Raw genomic sequence first — 22420 nt, 5'->3', positions numbered from 1 at the left:
TATATATATACACATATATTTACATACATGCATGTGTGCATATGTATAATATGTAATTTAATTGTAGTCAAATGCTTAACTATAGTTTGAAATTTCTCATTTCTCTTTACAACCTCACAATAAAATAAGAAAGCAAATAAATAAAACTACTTTTGGTTTAAATCGCACAGTCTTGTTTTACTTTAAAGTTAGATACTGGATAATTGTCTACCTAGAAAATTCCTATTTTGACTTCAAATTCAATTTTCATGATTTCAAAAATCTTGTTTCAGTTTTTTTACGGTTAGAAGAAAAACAGCATATTAAAGTTCTGAACTTAGGACCTAAAATTATTTTAAGAATTGTATATATAAGATGAGAATTTGAAAGTTAATTTCTGTATTTTTATAAGGTGCCGTTTTGATTATATCTGTAGTACATATTGGGCTTCCCAGATGGTGCTAGTGGTAAAGAACCCGCCTGCCAGTGTAAAGGATGTAAGAGACGTGGGTTTGATCCCTGGGTCGGGAAGATCCCCTGGAGGGGAGGGTATGGCAACCCATTCCAGTATTCTTGCCTCCTGGAGAATCCCATGGACAGAGGAGCATGGTGGGCTACAGTGTATCAGATCACACAGAGTTAGACACGATTGAAGCAACTTATTAGCACAGGTGCACTGTGGTACATGTCAGTTGTTCTGTAGATGTCCTAACATTAAAGACCTTTTTATTTTTAACCAAAAAAAAAAAAACCAAACAAACCAGTTCATGAGGAGTATGGGTTTTTAGTGATTAACCAGTAACTCTGGTCTTTTAGAGATGTGCCAAGGGCTCCCTTTCTTTGTGAAATAGAGCATATCTTGTAGTTTGCTTTGTCAGTATCCTATTAAACTATCAAAACATTCAAGTTCTGCATTTTGAGCAGTATTTACGCCTGAATTAATTCACAAGTTTCAAGGTCACTAACTTTGATCATATTTATTTTTATTTACCAATTTAGCCATCTCTTAATCTACATCGTAGAACATGTAGCAGCCCATAAAACCCCAAACTCTAGCAAATGAAGAATGGGATTTGAACAATGTTGCTTTGAAATTTATCTTTGTATTAAGTAGATAACTACTTATTGAGTTCCTGCTGTGTCCCAGACATGGATCTAGGCACTGTAGAAACAGAAGGCATCAACAAAGATGAGATTATTTTCTTAGGGAGCTTTCATTCCAGTAGGGAGATAATCAATCGCAATAAACAGACAAGAGTGTGTAAAATAAATGAGATAGTGATTAAGTGCTATGAAGAAAACAGCTTGGAAGGGATATAAATGACTGTGTGTGGGGTGAGGTGGAAACAGGGCTGGTTTAATGAAGGTGGGTATCTGAGAAGGTGACTTTCTGGGAAAGAAGGTAGGCAGATAGACTAGGGAATGCAGTATCCTGAGACAGGCCTTTGCTGGGATGGCATTCCCCAGCTCTTTTGGAAAGCAAATTTTATTCTTAGATCTATTTATGGAGGCTACAATTCTGGACTTATCCCATTCCCTGTGGCCTCAGACCTCCAATGAAGCGCCAGGTCCTTCTTTGCTCTCTGATGTCACCCCTGCTCCAGCTGGTGCCAAGATCCTGGGTCATATCTATCTGCACAGAAGGGCCAAGGCCATCCAGTCCCCCCACCCACCCCGCACTCCAGCTCTGCTTTGCTGACTCTCTGGGTCTGCAGCACCAGCCCCCAATTGAATATTTGCCTAGACCACTGCCTTTCCTGATGAACTCACTGGAACCTGCAGGGTCCTTTCAAAACCTAGATTGTATATACTTGGCCCTTTCCTTGGCTCATTGTGTCTTCTCTACATGAACTGGAGTTTAAATTCCTGCCGTGTAATAAATAGCCTCTTTGGTCCCCTGTTTCCTTATCTCTAAAGTAGGAAAGACAGGAGCACATGCTTCCCTCCTAGTATTGCTGTGAACATTAAATGAGATAATGCATTTAACAAATAGTGTGCTCTGACACATGGAGTTTTCAGTAAATAGAGCCATTTTTATTAGTATTGATGCTACAATTGTTATTACTGTTACTGCCATTGCCCTCTGTATAAAAACTTTAGAAATTAGATGTATGAGCAGTTATTAATAACCTTATTTCTGAAACAAATGAGAACAAATTATAAAAGGTGGTGAGATGTTTAACAAAAATATTTTGCAAAATTACTGAATTTCTTATACGATTCTGGATATAAAAATTATATCCTGCCATAGTGTTAGTTGCTCATTCATTTCTGACTCTCTGCGACCCCATGGACTGTGGCCCTCCAGGTTTCTCTGTCCATGGGATTCTCCAGGCAAGAATACTGGAGTGGATTGCCATTCCATTCTCCAGAGGATCTTTGCGACCCAAAGATCAAACCCGGGTCTCCTGCATTACAAGCAGATTCTTTACCGTCTGAGCTACAGGGAAGATCCTATCCGTCATGTGAATTGCTAAATTTCACATTTATATGATATGTAAAATATATATGGAATTATTTTCCACTCAACTTTATAGTATTATGAACAACTATATTGTATGAATTATACCTCCTGATTATCCATCCAATAAATGGCATCCATCAATCATCTAGTAAATGGCAGTCTTGTGACAGCCTGAAACTTAAAAAAAAATTTTTTTCCTAAGTATCTGTGATCAGTTGATACACAACATTGTTTAAATTAAAGAGGTATGACTTACTAGTTTGAGAAATTAACCTGATAACCGTTAGCTAACCCCTCCATGGTGAAAGTGAAAGTGAAGTTGCTCAGTACTGTCTGACTCTCTGCGACCCCGTGGACTGTAGCCAACCATGCTTCTTCATCCATGGGATTCTCCAGGCAAGAGTATTGGAGTCGGTTGCCATTTCCTTCTCCAACCCTCCCATCCTATCACTTAATTACTGTTTCTTTATTGTGGTAAGAGCCTTTAAGATCTGCTTTCTTAGAAATATTGAAATATATGATGCAGTATTATTAGCTATAATTGCTATGCTTATGGGCTTTTCCTGGAGGCTCAGATGGTAAAGAATCTTGTCTGCAGTGCAGGAGACCCAGGTTTGATCCCTGGGTCAGAAAGATCCACTGGAGAAGGGGGTGGATACCTACTCTAGCATTCTTGCCTAGAGAATTCCATGGACGGAGGAGCCTGGCAGGCTACAATCCATGGGGTTGCAGAGTCCAACACAACTGAGCAAGTAACACTTTGACTTTCACCATGCTTATTCTCTGAAATTTTTTACAAATTTAGAGAATCTAGAGGATAATGAAAATTCTTATGTAAGACCTACTAAGGTGATAAATGAATAAATTGAAATACATTTATACTTACTGGACCCAATTCTGTCTCCATCTTTTTGCCTGTCACTTAGTGTATATAAGGCTTGTAGATCATCACAAGTAGCTATGCTCAGACATTCTGCAAACTTTCAAAGGTCACATGTTCAAATCCATGATAATCACTTCGTGGGAGTGCCATCCAATAAGATTAATTTTTTAGTGAAGTCTTGTTAGGTAGTAAGTCAGAAGAGCAAAGCTATAAACATCCTATCTTAACCTTTAAACCTTGATTGTTATTATTTTTCCTTCTCACCATTAGCTGTGTGGCTGTGGCCTCTAGATGAATTGGATATGTTACCGTTGTTGTTAAGACTTTCAGGGCCCACAGAAATTATATCAGGCCAGTTGTACGACTGATTGTTTTGTTCTTGTGCAAAGTAAGAATAGGAAAGAAAATGTCTTTTTGTTATGTAGCTCTCTATATAATGAACAGTGGCTATTAAATTTATGAGAGTACTAATATGAGGTGAAGGGTTGCATTTCTCTTCATTTAAGATATTATTTTCTGTTCTTTGTAAGGTATGTGTAGCTATTCAGTTCATGGAAAAAATGAAGCCTCAGGCAACCTGGAAAAGAAAGAGAGAGATAACTCCAATTTAGAGAAATATTTAATATCCAACCTCCTTCAGACATGATTACTTTTACAGTTGAAAGATTTCATATTTAAAATAATCCTCTTTGTGAAGTCTTGTGATCCTGCAATGTGACCATAAACTCAATCAAAATCACTTTGTTAACAAAACACACATAGTGGGCGCAAACACTGGTTAATTTTCTGTTTCACATAGCTCCAAGTGTATTGTGACCCTGTTCAGTCAGGCATTTCTGAAATGTTGTGTGGCTGTTTTGGTAATCGCCATAATTGACTTTCTCTCTTCCTTGTGATTCATTGCCTATTTTCCCCATAATTTTCAAATTGTGGAATGTTTTTGATGAAAAACACATTTTTTTTTTGTGGTTCTGCTTTCATGACTACAAAAACAAACGGCTACCCGTCATCAGATTTCACTGTGTCTTGCAGGATTTTTCCCAAAGCAATCCTCCATTAAGGTAAATTAAAGTCGGATTAGGAGCGTTGGGGATTACTAGATCAATGCACACAATTTTACATAACATTAATATTTCAGGATCCTTAAACACATTGAGACACTATCTTAGTACTCATCAGGCATATGTGTATATTATATATATATAAGTATATGTTGTATATATATTTTAACCATCAGTTACCATTTGATTCAGTGCGCATTATAGCTCTCAGAAGCCTGCAAACACTTTTCAGTATTGCCTTTTATCTCTCATGCTGTTTGAATGATTTTACTGGACACTACTAAAGTAGGAAATGGATGTAAGTAAATTACAACTTGTACCCATTTCCAACTGTCAAAAAAGCACTAAAGGAAAAATAGAATATGGCTTTTGTAAAACATTGTGATTTGGAAAGCAGTTTTTGCCAAATTAGTATATGTAAATGATCTTTGCTGTGTGAAACTCTCTCTGAGGTTTTGCAGTGTTTACAATACAGTTGACTCATAAAAGTAATTCAGTGTTGAGATGAATAGCAGAGTGTTTTCAGAATCATCAAATTCATTCTGACTTGGATGAAAAAGACATATCTTGTATGAATTCTTTTTTGTTTGTATTTGGAGATGTCTGATTCAGGACTTTGAGTTTATATTTTAAGGGATTTAGTGTGCAATTTTTGAAAATTTAAGCAAACTTTACTTACCTTGTGATTTCTCCTCCTGTCTTAAATGACACATTTTACTGAGGTTTCCAAATTGTGTGTGATCTTTTTAATCTCTAGAGCATCTTTACATAACATACCTCTTGACTAGGATGTGGATTACATGGACGTACACATTTGTGACAGTTCATCCAATTATACTTAAGGTCTGTACGTTTCACTGCATGACTTCTACTTTAATTTAAAAAATATGAAAAAATAATTTACGTGAACAATCAAGAAAATGTTAGTGGTAAGTATTTATTCAACTTGGTAAGCTCGCAACAGTAAATGTAAGAAGGGTGCACAGGACATATGGTGTTGTCAGTATAGTATGGTAGAGTCTTTCTAAGAATATTTTTTTTTTTTTGGTAAGTGCTACATTATATGGAACACCCTTGCCCACATGTACTCTGAAGATGAAAAACTCCCTGAGTTATTTTAAAATACTAACAAATTTCTCATGTCTTGAGTTATTTCAGTTTACTTGAGAGTAGCATTTCAGAAATGCTATATGACTTCACTGTATCCTGTTGCAAATGTTAAAGATTTACAGTGAACCCAACAAACATGTTCTTGATGTTTTATTTTTTATGGTTTTAAAAATTTATGGACAATAATAATCTCAGTTACCATCTCACTTTTGACAGCCCATTCTGCAACTTCCATAAAAATTGTTACCAATTCTTTAACAACTCTGTATATTTTTTAGTAACTTTAGATATTTTATTGTTCTATAGTACTACTAACATGCTCATGTTAAATGTCACCAGTTTCAAAGTATTGAATATCAGTCTTTTGAAGATGGAAGTGATTCCATTCCGGGTCCTGTGTGTTTCATAATCATTACATGAAGTTCATCACCTGCAGTTATGTAAACAATAGACTTTCATAGGGTTTGCTTCCTTTTTAGATAATGGAGTTGCTGGCAAAATAGATCTCAGTGCCCACCACATTATTAAATATCATCTTATTATTATTTTTATGGTGGTGATAAGTACTAATGAAATGTACTTTGAGGTATTATACTAATAATTATGAAAATGTAGCTTTCCGAAAAAGAAACTCTTCCACCTAATTTCAGGTCTATTATTTTAAATGGATCCTATTCAGGTTCATCTAGGTATTTGGCTTAACTGGAATAGAACCATATTTAGTTTAATTCAAAAATTTTAATAACCTCTAGAGAATGAGTCAGAGAAGGCAATGGCAACCCACTCCAGTACTCTTGCCTGGAAAATCCCATGGATGGAGGAGCCTGGTGGGTTGCAGTCCATGGGATCGCTAAGAGTCGGACACAACTGAGTGACTTCACTTTCACTTCTCACTTTTATGCATTGGAGAAGGAAATGGAAACCCACTCCAGTGTTCTTGCCTGGAGAATCCCAGGGATGGGGGAGCCTGGTGGGCTGCCGTCTATGGGGTCGCACAGAGGCGGACATGACTGAAGCGACTTAGCAGCAGCAGAGAATGAGTACATTTTTGAGTGAAGGGACATGATAAACATCCTGTCTGTTAAAGGTGTGCTCTGTTTTGAGATGTAAATGGTAATTTGAGATTTACATTACAAAGTCTAGGGTTGGGGGGATAGGAATTTGGTGACTTTTTGTGGCAGAAAATTAAAATTCCTTGAGTACCAAATAGATTGGTGGGTTGATTCATTTATTGCTTTACCATAAAGTGTGCTGAGCTTTGGGAGTTGAAATATAAGTTGGAGATGATACAATTCTGAGATCTTCTCTCTGTACACCCTCAGAGAAGTACAGAGAGTACTGTCTGAAGATCTCAGAATGGGATCCCAGGAGTGAGCAGAAATCTACCAGCTTAAACAAGGAGAGAAAGGGGATTCCAGGGGAAAGGAGCAGCATATGCCAAGCAGGCATGTTCCTTGGGTCACCCTCAAGTCTTTTAAAGATATGATGGGAATGGGAGTTTGGGGCTGGAGAGTTGGGAGTGGTCGTCAGGGACCAGATTGTGCTGTTGCAGGAGGATGATCATGTTCTAGGTCTTAGGTGAGTCTCTGGGATGGGCTGCCAAGTGAAGGTCCTTGGCTTCATGCAAGCTGAAGCAGAGTGAAAACAGATTTCTTCAGGGAGATACACCCTCCGTAGACAAAGTGTGGGCCATCTCAGAAGGCGAGAAGCCCAAAAATACGGGGTGATTAGTTTTTATGGACTGGGTAATTTCATGGGTTAACAGGTGGGAAGATTATTCCAACCATTTTGGTGGAGGGGCAGAGATTTCCCGGAATTAGGTCACTGCCCACTTTTTGGTCTTTTATGGTTTACCTCAGAACTGTCATGGCGCCTGTCGGAGTGTCATGTAGCATGCTGATGTATTACAGTGAATCTGTGATGAGGTTCAAGGTCTACTGTCGGCCCAGTCTTCTGTCATCCTGGAACAGTGGATTATAGCCAGGTTTGTCATACCCTCCGTGGCTAATGGGCTTCCCCGGTGACTCAGATGGTAAAGAATCCACCTGCAGTGTGGGAGACATGGGTTTGATCCCTGGGTGGGGAAAATCCCCTGGAGGAGGGCATGGCAACGCATTCCAGTATTCTTGCCTGGAGGGAATCCCTAGGGACAGAGGAGCCTGGCGGGCTACAGTCCATGGGGTTGCAAAGAGTCGGACAGGACTGAGCGACTAAGCACAGCACAGCACAGTGGCTCATGGTTGTGCCCTGCCCCTTTCCCTCTGTCTCAAAGGAAGGCTTTGAATTCTAATATTTCTGTCTATTAGAATGCCTTCTATATATCACAGGCACTATGCTGGAGACATTACTTTGCCAACAAAGGTCTGTCTAGTCAAAGCTATAGTTTTTCCAGTGGTCATGCATGAATGTGAGAGTTGAACTATAAAGAAAGCTGAGCACTGAAGAACTGATGCTTTTGAACTGTGGTGTTGGAGGAGACTCTTGAGAGTCCCATGGACTGCAGGGACATCAAACCAGTCAATCATAAAGGATATCAGCCTTGAATATTCATTGGAAGGACTGATGCTAAAGCTGAAGCTCCAGTGCTTCGGCCACCTGATGCAAAGAACTGATTCCCCAGAGAAGACTCTGATGCTGGGAAAGATTGAAGGTGAGAGGAGAAGGGGATGACAGAGGATGAGAGGGTTGGATGGCATCACCGACTTGATGGACACGAGTTTGAGCAGGCTCCGGGAGTTGGTGGTGGACAGGGAGGTCTGTGGGGTCACAAAGTGTCGGACATGACTGTGCGACTGAGCTGACTGATGCTAGGTACTGAACATTTACTGGTGATCTAGGTAGATACCATTCTTTCCATTGGAAAACTTAACAGCATACAATTATAAACTGCTTAATGCCTCTGACAAGAAAGAAAAAAAAATGTTTCCTGCCTTCTTAGAATCTTAGTCTTGTAAACTCTTTTTGGAAGCAATATGTGAGCAGATCTGAAGGTTGAGAAGTAATCAGCTGGATATGGGTAGAGAGTACTATCAGCGTATGTAAAGGACAAGAGGCAGGAAATATTAATAGCTGTTTGATGAACTGAAAGGCAGCCAGCTGGGCTGGAGGCTGTTGGACTTGTAGAGAAACTGATTAAGACTGGAGGGAGCTGGTCAGGAGGTCTGGTGGCTCAGGGTCTGCAGGCCTCGGTGGGAAGATTGGATTTCATTTAGTGCACAGTGGGACACTATAGAAAGGAGGGCTGTAGATGGAGGAGAGACACATTGGATCTTTGTTTTAAAAAGATCACTCTGGCTGCCGTGTAAAGACTAGATTGGGAGGTACAAGAGCAGACATAGGAGGCCATTTAGGAAGCTGTTGTAGACAATCCAGCTGAGAGATGGTGATGGCAGTTGAGATAGGATTTCTGATGGACTGGGGTATGTCCATCCTTCAGCGGTATGTGGTGGTGGAGGAGGAATAGCGGAAACTGAGGATAGATACAGGTTTTTGTCCTGAAATAGTGTCATGTATCAAGATGGGGAAAGCTGGCAAAGCAACATGTTAGGAGATGGGGAAGTCATTTTGGAAAACATTTGTTTGGGGGTCCCTGTGAAATATTCAGGGAAAGAGGGGAACTGTGTATTATAGGAGTCTGTAGATCACAGGTGCAGTCTCCATGGAGATAAAAATTTGAGAACCATTGGGATATAAAGCTAGGTTTGAAGGGATGGAATGACCCAGGAATGTCAAGAAGGGAGGGTCAGTGGGACACCCAGCATTTAGAGGCCAGACAAAGAAATCACAAGTTGTAAGAGGCCGGAGAGAGAACTGCCCTATTGATAGAAAGAAAACTGAGATAGTATTGCATTGTAGGATACTAAGAAAGAAGAGGGACTCAAGAGAAGGCTGAGGGGAGTGGGCTGTTAGGTTTAGCAGGATGGAAAAAGAACCCTGATGTCACTGGGACATTTATTTGTTCTTTCTTCAGATGTAGGTATGAAAGCATTGAAGGATTTCATGCAGAGGACTCACCTGACCAGAAGTGTGTCTTAGAAAGATCATAATATGGGCCATGTCAACATTGGATTCAGTGTAGAGAAGCAGAAGTCTGTTCATATTTCCTGCACTCTAACCTGTTAAACCGACTTATCCTAACATAAATGAGTACAACACCTGGCTTTGGGAGATGGGGAACTTTGCCGGTAATGGAACCAGATTCAATCATCTTCCATTGTCAACTATGGGACATTGGGCAAATTGGTTAACCTCTGTTAGCTTGTGTTTCCTGTTGTGTTTTAGGGGTAAAATATACCCCCACCAGAGAGTTATAAGGATTAATGTCTAGTAGGAATAGGTCCTCAATAACATCACTTATTATCATTGATACAGCATAGGAAGCAAAGGTATGCCTTTTTAAAAAAAATTATTTTACCACATTAAATCCTTACACTTCACCCATGTCTTGTGGAAGTATTTTAACTTAAGCCTTCACTAACCTTCTCCTTAACCTTCTATCCAAGAGATAAATGCAACATTTCCACTCTCTCTGGGAGAATTTCTAAATTGTAGTGAGTGCCTGGCTGTGGACAATTTAAAGTGCACTTTTTCTGACAGAACACATGTTTATATTGGTTTGTACTTTTAACATTTTATTCCCATTTCTTATAGCCTTCTATTTCTTGGTCTACATTTACTTTTATAGCACTTAGGGTTCTAGAACCCTGGCAAACACAGACGTTACCAGGGTGTGCAGTTACCTGTTTCAAGGGCAAGGTCAAAGAGGACAGATGTCCTAAATCACTGGGGAAACTGGCAGTGATGCTCCTTGCTACAGAATACAGACCCGAGAGGGGTGTCACCCTCTGTGCATTTAAGGGATAATGGAGGCTGGAAAATGCTTACTAAGGAAAGCAAAAAGCAGGACAGCATAGAAACGACTGAAAACATGGTTTCCACTTCTGCAGTGACTTTCACGTTTAGCACAGTGGTGGCAACCAGTCCTGCAGCTACGTGTGACCACAGAATATTGGAAACCTCTTGCCTTCTTCCCGACTTAGCTTTCTTAGGAGACTGAGGACATACCGCACAAGTAGGAGATGATGTATATCCGTGCAGTAGTTTGTCACCTGATTTCTTAATAATCTTTCTGTAATAATGAGTCATTATTTTGCAAGACAAATGTAGTTTATTCTAAAATTAATGATGAGAAAGTATATTTCCCCTATATACATCCATAAGGAAAATACATTTATGTTAATGAACAAAGAGTAAAAATGTAAGCTATCAAATTAGTCTCAGAGATTTCCTTTATAATGACATATTCATAATTGATATTTAATGTGTTTCTTAAAGCAGTAGTATCAGTGTCTAAAATATCTTACTTAGGATTAACCTATGGTTGAGACATCCCTGAAGTTCCAGTGTTTAAGACTCTCTGCTTCCAAGGCAGAGGATGAAGATTTGATTCCTGGCCAGGGAACAAATATCCCACATGCTGCATAGCACAGCCAAAAAAAAAAAAAATAATAATAACAATAAGCATAATAAAATGTTTAAAAAGATTAACTTACTGTTTAAAATTTGATTTCAAACTTAATTTGGATAACATCACAATGGCCATAGGATTAATTATAAGGACATAGGTAACAATATTAAAATGATGGCTTTGGCTGTGATCCAGAGTAGAAAGATACTGGCTACCAAGTTCAAATTCCAGAAGGAGAGACTGATTTTCAAAAGAAATATTGGAAAAGTGTTTTAGGGGCTAGGCTTTAAGGATGGAATTCACAAAGACAAGGTTTTTGATAAGAGCTATTCTGAGTGCCTTTTCTAGCACCTTGTCTAAACCAATTAGGAAAAAAAAAAATCAAGGGAGCTTCTTTAAAGCTGTATGTTTCCTAAAGTTGAAAGGATCTGGTGAATAGGTGTCCTTATCCCTGCTTTGAAGATCTAAAAGGATTAAGAGCAGGCCTGCAGCTGTTTATCACAAAGCAGAGGAAAGAAGAGGTAACTCGGTGAGGATTGATCTCCCCTCTGTTTCCTGTGGACAAGGTGTGGCCCACCTGTAAGAGAGATGAGGCCCTCTTTGGCCCTGTTTAGATTGCTGCCAAGAGATAGGAACAATCTCAACAGACCTTGCCCTGGGTTCCTAGGGGCTGTGTAAGGAGTACGTGATGGGTAGGGGAGATGATAGCACCTACATTAAGTGTAACAGGGGTAGACTTCCAGGAATGAGTGCCCTGTGAAGAAGTCATGATCTGAGAAAAAGCTCTTATCATTAGCCAGAACCTGAGGATATGTGGTCATCTACCACCTTCAGCCGGTTAAACATATTCTCATTCCTGTTAAGTTTCCTCCTCCTCACTGTTTCAGCCTGGTGGTTGAGAAATGTAGCTGTCCACTGAAGAAGTAGTGGGATAAGAAGAAAGGAGAAGTAGGAAAAGAAGAGACTGACATCCTTTTCTGTTGGGTGCTGGTCTATAGCCTACTCTAATGTGGAAATGGAAGTAGCTTTAACTAGGATGCTTCTACTATGGATAATGTATTTAACTGAGCACTCTCATTTCTTAATTAGGAATGTGTTTGGTGAGTAAAGTAATTGTACATCCTCATGCTGTTAGAAAAGTTACTGGACTGCTTTAATTTTTAGACAGAGAAGAACTTTCCCCAGTGAGTAGATTTTAAAGGAATGGTGGAAAGTAAAATAAAGGCATTTTGTGATTATACTCCATGACCCTTTATGGATCCAGAGAAGTATACAGTCATTCCTCATTATCTGTGGGATTGACTCTAGGATTCCCCCATATACCAAAACCCTTAGATGCTTAAGTCCCTTATGTAAAATGGAGTAGTATTTGCATATAACCTATGCGTATCTTCCTGTATACTTTAAATTATCACTAGTTTACTTATAATGCCTAATACAATGTAAATGTAAACAATTTCCAGAACCTGGCAAATTCGTTCAGGTTTTACTTTTTGAACTTTTCTTCAATTTTTTACAAAATATTTTCATTTCAAGATTGGTTGAATCCTCCGTTAGTTAAACCTGTGGAGTTGGAAGCCACAGATGCAAAGGGCCTACTGAATATGTAAACAAATGTATGTATGTATGTGTGTTATATAGTGTGTGTTTTAACTTTAATGAAGCATTCATTGAGAAATAGAATTCATTTAAATCCTAATATTTTCTAATGAGCTAGTGAATATGATCATATTTTGTACAGTAAGAATATATTCTGTTTATCCTTTCTTCAAACAAAAAACCTGGATTGAGGGCAAAAACTGTTCCTTTATCTTAAATGCTGAAGTTTAAAGAATGGATTATGGAACTGCATAGCCTAGGATAGAATCCTAGCTCTACCACTTACCAGCGCAGTGACCTTTGATCAAATTAATATATTTGTGCTTCAGTTTCCACATCTGAACAATGGGCATAACAGCTGCATCTGCATTATAGGCTGTTGCATTACATTTATGTGTGTATAAAAATATAAATATATATAAAGTGTTAGCAAATTTTGTCTTCTAGTTTGCTGTTAAAATATTTATTGAATTATAGCTCCTTCTCTGTTAGTACAGAGAGAAAAGGGAATTTAAGAATATCTAAAATATTGCCTCAAAAGAAATGTCTGCTGTGAAATGACTACTTTAAGAATCTTGAATCAAGGGCTCTCAACTCAATTGTCATGGGACTGGCAATTGTTACTGTTATACTTTTATAATAGGCTAGCTTCCAGAGTGTATCATTGTGTAGACCAGGAAACAGGACACAGGAGAGGCCACGAGTGATCTTTCTACTCATTTTGTGCTCTCTGATTATATGTCAGGGGAAAGAATTCTCTGGTAATTCCAGTTATCAAGAACTTCAGAATGTCTGGTAACAAAGGAATCTGGCCTTAACTAAGATTCTTCTGGATAATTTCATTGGAAATGATTAAGATGTCTGTAGAAGGTCAATATGTGTTCCAAGTTTCCCAAAGAGCTTTTATATAAGAAAGAGACATTTAGGTAAAATATAAATTATTACATTACTAGTAAAATTTATCAGTATAAATATATAAAATATATTACTTTTGAGTTTTTATATGTTTCATTCAACAGAGTCAAATGTGTGACAAACTTTGATAGATACTAATCTTTTCAAATCAGTGATAAGATGGTCAGGGCTCAGAAAGCTTGGTGTTTTATACAAAGCTAGTGACATATTACTAACAGGGTTAAAGGTAATATGTTCTTGTGCCTTTTCATTTTGAAAGTGCAGCTCTGTTGAACATCACTTGCTAGCATTGTATACCTTGTTCTGGTATAGTGATATTTCATATTTAACACAGCAGTCAAACGTGGCAATTGGTTGGTTGTGTCTTTCTCCTCGTTTGTAACAGGGTACTGTATATTCCTAAATAAAAACAGGGGAACCGGTTCCTTCAGGAATATTTGTTTTAATGTTTGTGAGAACAACCAGCTCTGTTTAGAATTACTGCATTTACATTGCTATAAAAATGGCCAGATGTGTCCTTGAAAGCAAAATTGCAGTTATCAGAGCCAAATTAACAATTTGTCTGAAATTTTATGTCACAAATGTTTTATGAGCAACAATTAAATATCATATGTATAAGAGATAGTGGTCTTGTAGGGAGCACATGTGAATATTTAATCTGTCCCTAGAATAAATGAATATAATACCAATTCAGTGGATCTGACTTGGAATTCTGGAAGCAAGGTTTTTGGCTGTGTGGCTTTTGGCAGACTATGTATTACCTCTGAATCTTAGTTTTCTCATTGGTAAAATGAGAATACCGTATCTGAAAATTATTGTGAGAACTGAAGACATGAGTATATGTGAATATACTCACATATACATAGTAGACAATATACATGTTATCATGTATTAATATAAAATATAATTTATATTAACAATGAAGAGAAAAGCTCTTAGGACAGTATCTGGCCTATAATAGGTGCTTACTAAGTAGTTCTTAAAATTATTATTATGAAGAATAGCATTATAAGTAAATGAGTTATTAAACCTAATTAAGCCTGATTTTCTACCCTGTTTGTTCCGCACCTATCTCCTGCAGTTGCAGAGAGGATCAAATAAAGTGAGACATAGAATATACATTATAGAATTTCAAGTGAACAGACAAATGTAAAGTGCTATCATTATTTCATATTAGGTGTATAGTTTTATGTTTAAAAGTAAAGTTAATTAAAGTGATATTTTCTAAAGTTTTAAACTGACATGGAGCTTATTCATATGAAAAGCCTAGAACTTAAAGTGAACGGTCTTAATTTTTGCAGTGTTTCAGATTTTAAAATTGTAGTTCAGAGTTAGTTAAGCTAATATTGCTGCCAAACTACCAGTGCCTCAGATCATAGCCAGACAATTGTTTTGGAACAGAGCTGTGTACCAACGTGCATTTTTAATGGTATCGAGGATGTTCAGCCTTTTAAAAACTTGTAAGCAGATGAGTTTTATGTGGTCCAAACCCTTATCTTGGTTATTTTTTCTTACGTGGTCACAGTAATGAGGGGTTTTGGAGCAACGTCTGCTTATCAGATGGAGAAGGACATGGCAGCCCACTCCAGTGATCTTACCTGGAGAATCCTGTGGCCAGAGGCACCTGGTGGGCTGCCGTTGTGTGGGGTCGCACAGAGTCGGACACGACTGAAGCGACTCAGCAGCAGCAGCATCTGCTGCTTATCAGAAGTCTTTAAATTCTGCCGCTGAGCCCAGGAGAAAGACAGTGCTTATTTAAAGCTGAAGGTGTTTGTTAGAGCAGAGGCTGGCCCCACTCTTCTACTTCCGTAGTCAGTTTCCTTTTTGGGGCCCTAAAGAATTCCGTCATTTATATTCTGTGAAAATAGTGTAAGGTGTACTTTCTATAAACATAAAATATAGGATGAGGATTTAGGCCTTCTTTTAGTATTTCTTAATAAAATTTAAGAAAAAGAAAATTATTTTCTCAATACAGTGAAGTAATATTTTCTTATAAATTCCATTGGCTTTACAGCTAAGTGTCAGATTATTAAATTCACTGAAGTTATTGCTAGAGATTTTGTTTTGCTTTTGATAAGTGAATGTAACTAACAGAAGGAGTGCTCGGTAGAAGTGAAGTTACCCTAGTGTGAAACCAAGTGACTAATGTAAAACAGTCTTCAGATTTAAGGCTCTAATCAATATTATAGCTTCTTCAAGCCATAGTGAAGGAAAATATCCTTTAATAAAATGGATCTGCCTTCTCCATCTATTCTGCTTATCTTAAAAATGCTAGTTAGTAAATGCTGCAGTTTTTTCTATGTAAGTTATACCTATAGTCCATGAGTATTTGAAATGCACATTTGTATTTGCAAGGAAGTGACTATAAAAGATTCAGCAAGATTAAGGAATTCTTTTTGTGTTCCCTAAAAGATAGGGAAAGAATCCATTTTTAAAAGATCAAGTGCTGCCAGGTGACTTTATTTCCTTTTATTCCTGTTCCAAAATGCGTGGCTTCAAGAGGCTTTTTTTAAAATTTAAACAGACTGAACTTGACTAATTTAAGATGTTGATATGGAAGGAGTACATATTTCCCTAATTTTTAAATAGATTTTTTTCCTCTCACCTATCTCTAATAAGATAACAAATGTAGTGTTAATTTAGATGAGTTATACTTTCTATATGAGTTTGCTAACAGAACTTGACATAAAAGCGGTTGTGAAGAAGCTTGATTGGTTTGGTTACCATAGCAACACTGTTGAATGGAAGAATGATTTCCTTTAGGAACCTTTCCTAAATGCTGTTTTGTACCCTATAACGATATTGCTGGCTTGCCATCTCTTGTGAGGAGGTAAGAAGAGATGGCTTCAAGGGTCAGCATGGTGTCTCGTGTTTATAGATTATCCTCAGCCATCAAAAGACTGCTTGGCTCATCTTATTCTTCCCATTGCTGAACCAATTCTGTTCTTCAGTATACTGTGATAATAGGAGTCTTGAACAGACCTTTATGTCTTAGAATACACAAAAGGAAAAACTGGATCTAGACCAACGATCATATTCTGTTAAGCTCGTTTCCTGAAGCTAAAGTCTTGTTATGGATTTTTAATTCCTTGCTTATCTTTGTTTGAAATTCTGCAATTTATCAATAATTTGTCCTGTGAGTGATGTTATCCTTTGGAGGAGACGAAAGTGTTTAACCAACAAACAGATCAGCAGGGGCTTCATTTAAAATCCTTTAGTGGTGGTTTGGTATTCTGGAATTACTATAAACCCTAAGGCTTACATTTGAGATTTCCTTTGTTATGGGGTAAATGTCTGCTCCATTAGCACAGCAATTGTGTACAAAAATGCATCGAATCAGTCAAGTACCACCATAGGGTGTTTTCCAGTGGTTAAAACAGGCTAATGGTTATTTCACTTGTACATTCAATAAAAACAGCAGTAAAGGCTATTATAACTATTTTTCTAATCAGCCACGTTTGTAATTTTTTATTTTCACCCCTTGGTTTAGGTTCCTTGGCTTAGATTCTTGGAATCAGATCCTCCAAAATAAACTTGATGGTTTAACTAAAGAATTGTATCAGTATTGTTGCTAGTAATAGAGTGACTTAAAGCTCCTTAGGAATAATTTTGTGCAGAAGGTGAGGGAAAAAAACAACATAACCTCAAACTGATAGGAATATTTTAAAGATTGTAATACATAGCTTCAAACAAAATGGGTAACAAAATAGGTATGATTGGTAACAAAATTCATATATAGTAATGTGAGGTGATTATATTAGGGTTATCATTTTGTTTTGATGAGTAAATATTAAAACTCAAGTTTTTTTTAATGACTTATGGGTGTTCATTTTCAATTTCTAACTAGTTCTTTTATCTAAGTTATCTGAAGTGTCCCTGGCAGTTAAACTATTTTGAAGAAAGTGGTTCACACTCATCCAACTCACTCAAATATTTATTATTGTGTATGTTGGACTGTGTGGCTTCTCTTGGAAAATATATGTTGCAGTAACATGTCATTCTCTGATTAAAGGTAAGCCAGTTAAGTTTCTGACAGTAGAAGTAGCAGAAACACGGTTTGTGGACTGGAAAACAAGTTATAGCAGATGTGGAGTTTGCAAATGAGCAGTTTACTTATTCTTATCTTTCCACATTGCTCTCCTACTGCTCCTTCCCTTAAGGAAAATGAGGTGGACATTGGCAAAAAATAGCCAAATTCTATAAAGTGACGCCCACTTTAAATGTGGCATGTGACAATTCCCATATATCTCCTGAATTGAAGCCACAAGAAAGCTGAGACAGATTTGGCCATATTTGAGAACAGAATTGATTGAATAAGAAGTGGTAGTTTCAGATAAAATTTATACATTTGCTTGGAGTTACTCTACTGAAATGAACACCCTTTCCAGAAGATTACACAAATGCACATGCAAACAGAATTTTAAGTTCAGCCCTGGAAGCCCTCTTCTCAATTAGGGTTAAGAATTTCTCTTCTAACTTGTGTCTATTATTTTTTTACCGTCAGTGTATTCTCTTAGTAGTTGCAGAGTTTATGCTCGGTGTGAATGCACGTATCTGTATATGGACACCATTCTTTCAGTTAAGAACTTCCCTTCTTAATCATTATTATTTAAGGTTACTTGGACCAGCATATGCCACAGCTGGTTTTGTGTTCTCCAAGTCCATTCCTGTGTCTTGTCCTTGGATGTCTGTCTTCTCTTTTTACTCACAGTTTCAACATATTTTGACTTCCTCCTGCCATCCAGAGTGTACTGCTGGATTGCCACTGCTGATCTCAGTCTTCCTGAGATTCTTATTGGTCTTATACCTTCAGGCTGTTGGCCTCCCCTTGTTCTCCAGGTTCCCTGAACATACCTTCTTTGGATTCTTCCCAATCTTCCTATTCTTTATTCTCTCCTCCACTTAGAGCAGTTCTCCCTCGAATCAATTCCGTTTGTCTCACCTTCTACCCACATTCATTCTGAGGAGGGCTTCTCCACTTCTTCTCAGTTCACTCACTCAGTCGTGTCTGACTCATTGCGACCCCACAGACTGCAGCGTGCCAGGCTTCCCTGTCTGTCACCAACTCCTGGAGCTTGCTCAAACTCATGTCCACTGAGTTGGTCATCTGAGTTAAATTCAGATGATGATCAACTCAGTGGGCATGAGTTTGACAAGCTCCAGGAGTTGGTGATATCACTTCATGGCAAATAGATGGGGAGACAGTGGCTGACTTTATTTTTCTGAGCTCCAGAATCACTGCAGATGGTGATTGCAGCCATGAAATGAAAAGACACTTACTCCTTGGAAGGAAAGTTATGACCAACCTAGACAGCATATTAAATAGCAGAGACATTTTGTCCACAAAGGTCCATCTAGTCAAGGCTATGGTTTTTCCAGTGGTCATGTATGGATGTGAGAGTTGGACTATAAAGAAAGCTGAGTGCAGAAGAATTGATGCTTTTGAACTATGGCATTGGAGAAGACTCTTGAGAGTCCCTTGGACTGCAAGGAGATCCAACCATTCTATCCTAAAGGAGATCAGTCCTGGGTGTTCATTGGTAGGACTGATTTTGAAGCTGCAACTCCAGTATTTTGGCCACCTGATGCAAAGAGCAGACTCATTTGAAAAGACCCTGATGCTGGGAGGGATTGGGGGCAGGAGGAGAAGGGGACGACAGAGGATGAGATGGCGGGATGGCATCACCGACTTGATGGACATGGGTTTGGGTGGACTCTGGGAGTTGGTGATGGACAGGGAGGCCTGGCATGCTGTGGTTCATGGGGTCGCAGAGTCAGACATGACTAACTGAACTGAACTGATAGAGTTGGTGTTGGAATCCAACCATCTCATCCTCTGTCGTCCCCTTCTCCTCCTGCCTTCAGTCTTTCCCAGCATCAGGGTCTTTTCCAATGAGTCAATTCTTTGAATCAGGTGGCCAAGTATCGGAGCTTCAGCTTTAGCATCAGTCTTTCCAATGAATATTCAGGATTGATTTCCTTTATGATTGGTTGGATCTCCTTGCAGTCCAAGGGACTCTTAAGAGTCTTCCCAACACCACAGTTCAAAAACATCATTTTTACGGTGCTCAGCTTTCCTTGTGGTCCAACTCTTAAATCTGTACATGACTACTGGAAAAACCATAGCTTTGACTGGACGGACCTTTGTCAGCAATGTAATATCTCTGCTTTTTAAGATGCTGTCTAGGTTTGTCATAGCTTTTCCTCTTGCATGTAAAATCACCACACACATAGAAGGTGCCCTGCTCTACACTTTTAACCTTGACTTTCCTTCGGTGTTGAGGGCATTAACTCTTGAGTTTCAGGACAGCATCTCTAGATTTTTTTTTTAGACTTACATGAAGCCTACTTTGTGTTTGTGTAGTTAATTTTCAGTTCCAAATCAATAAACATTTATTGAGTATCCATTAAGTGTCAGGTAATGTGCTCTGGGAATACAAAGGTACATAATCTATGGCCCATGCCCTTTCTGAGATTAGCAGTTTAGAGGGCAGACACATAAATAAATCTGATTACACTATAGTGTTCAGTGACGGAGGAAGAAGGCCAAGAGAAATATGAAAGCACCTGGGAGAAGAAATTGTCTCAGACAGGGAAGGGAGGAGAAAGATTGAGAAGAAAGTCTTTCGGACAAAGTTCTGTCCCTATTGTAATATTCCACCCTTTATATTGTCACTTCCTTTTTATTGTTTTTCTCAGTAAGCAAGCCATTTCTGTAATGTTATGAACTAGAACCTGTTTCATTCAACAAAGTTCAATTTGGCATCTCATATATATGTACCAAATGAATTAAAGTGGCCATGCGAGAAGACCTCAGAGCCTGTGAACTGAAAATGTTGGGAGAGAGAACAGCATGCATTGTGCTTGTTCCCTGAAATGCATTTTGTTTGTGCTTCTTCAAACTCTCAAGGTCGTTTTGAATTCTGATTCTATACTCCTTAACGGCTGGTGACTCTCTCTTGCCTCTTCCCTTCCCTTCCCCACCCTTTCCTTCTAGTCTGGTCTCTTATGCAGATTTAATGATGGTACTAATTATTCTGTGCCCCACATGGTTAATGAAAAAGATGCACCAGTGTGCTGCCCAGAATTGACCACAGTGGAACCCCATTTGTTATGCTCCCTCTGAGGCTGACACTTCTCTATCGATAGCTCCTTGCCAGGCATGACCTTCCTGCTGTTTCAGAGCTGCTCAGCGTGGGTCCTATTTTCTCAGTTTATTGATGATTATGTCATGAGGAACAGAATCAAAAGCTTTGTTAAAATCCAAATATAAATAGTCTCTGGCTGTTGTCCCTTGATCTACTGGGCTGGTCACTCCATCAGAAGAGATCAGGTTATTTGACAAGACTGGGTCTGTACCAGGCTATCTGTTATTACTCAATACTCTGTTTTCTTGAAGATGTGCCCAGCTACATTTTTTAAAAATGATGTTTCTGAGTGAATGCCAAGATCATAACCTTTAAAAATATGTTTCCAAGGTTTATTAGCCTTTAAACCACACCCAGTCCCCCAAAGAGTTTGTAATGTTTATCACTTTGCAGTGGCATGGGCTCATTCCTTAAACAATGGGTTGAAGGTCAGCGTGGACTACAGACTAGAAGATTAGAGTGAAGTTGGCTTATTGAATTCTTATCAAACTTCTTCCACCCTCTACCTGTCTTGATTGATCTTTCTGAAGTAGTTCCACATGTTTCAGAATCTATTAGTATTATTATCAACAGAAATTATGTCTTCCTACAAAAGTAAAAATAATAATATATAGGACTAATGGACATAAATTTACCGAAGCAGGGGATTGTTAATTTTTTAAAGCAATTACAGGAAAGCTTTACCCAAATCTTCCTAGTGCTCCTTTCTATACCTTTTTTCAAGAATAGAAGATTGTAGGGCATATTTTCATTGTGTATTAGGCTTTCTCTATTAAGTACTTAGTTTTCTGTTTTGCTTTCACCATATGTAGAAGTGAGAGGAAAATCAGCCTGTTCTGCTGTTTGTGTTGAGGTACCCACTCAGTTGGTAGAAGGAAATCCTTTGTTTTTGTGGAATCTTCCAGACTCCGCTTGTGTTGATCTCTCTGAAGCTTCCTTATGCAGATCTGTCACCCAGGCTTCTCTCTTCAGTGCCAGCCAGACCAGATGTCTTTCAAAGAAAATGCTGTCAGAACCTTTTAGAGGTAAAAATATCAAGTTATAGTTAGTATGGTAAAAAAGGTGAATTTCTAAGTCACAAGTAAAGAAATTTCCATTTCAGTGGTAGATGATGAAATTGAATTACAACTGTTTTGTTTTTCTAGGGAGGGATAAATTTTTCTAAACTTTTTTATTAGCATTTTTGAAAAAGCACTTGTTGAAAACATGTATTATTTGAAGCAGTGTAGCCTTTTCAGAAAACAAAGTTCATCTTTGTCAGTGATTAATGATTTTGAGTCATGAGGCTCTGGGTACAGGAGTTAAGAGATGATTGTTTCATTCTTTAGTGACCTTAGGACTGTTTCTCCTTGTTGAATTCGGGTTATAGTTCTAGCTAGTTGAGCAATTAAAAATTATATCATATTTGTTTATTTAGTCTCCAAAGCGCTAATGGTCCTTTTCTGTGAACTAATTCAGTCAGTAGATTTTTACTTAACGTTAGCTTAAACCAGGTCCTGGAAATAACGAACAGGGTAAGGAGTCTTTCGTCAGGGTGCTCATGGTCTAGGAGGTCAGTAGTCAGGGCCAGCTCGGTGGTGTAAATACTGATAGTGTGGAGGGTGGGCGAGCTTCATCCCAGGGCCTTTGTTTCAGGCGGTGGTCAGGGAGGCTTTACCCAAGATGAAAAGCAGATGGATCCATGAGCCAGATCAGGCCTGTGTCCACTAGTTATGTGACCTGCACTGTGTTTGCAGTGTTATTAGTTGCTGTAGTTGTTGCTTTTGGTCAGTTCAGTCATAGCTGTGGCTCTCC

The 22420-nt window shown here is 38.4% G+C and overlaps 2 protein-coding genes across 40 annotated transcripts in view; one reads left to right on the top strand and one right to left on the bottom strand.

The window, feature by feature from the left end:
• The window catches only part of PTPRD (protein tyrosine phosphatase receptor type D), a 2322816-nt gene that overhangs the window by 1800809 nt on the left and 499587 nt on the right, over positions 1-22420 (top strand). The window lies entirely within an intron of this gene.
• The window catches only part of LOC139039412 (uncharacterized), a 75922-nt gene that overhangs the window by 28491 nt on the left and 25011 nt on the right, over positions 1-22420 (bottom strand). The window lies entirely within an intron of this gene.

Source organism: Odocoileus virginianus, chromosome 18, assembly GCF_023699985.2.
Source record: "Odocoileus virginianus isolate 20LAN1187 ecotype Illinois chromosome 18, Ovbor_1.2, whole genome shotgun sequence".
In the NCBI taxonomy this organism is placed as follows: Eukaryota; Metazoa; Chordata; class Mammalia; order Artiodactyla; family Cervidae; genus Odocoileus; species Odocoileus virginianus.
Note: the sequence above shows the minus strand (reverse complement) of the source record. Positions and strands in the feature narration are given on the sequence as shown.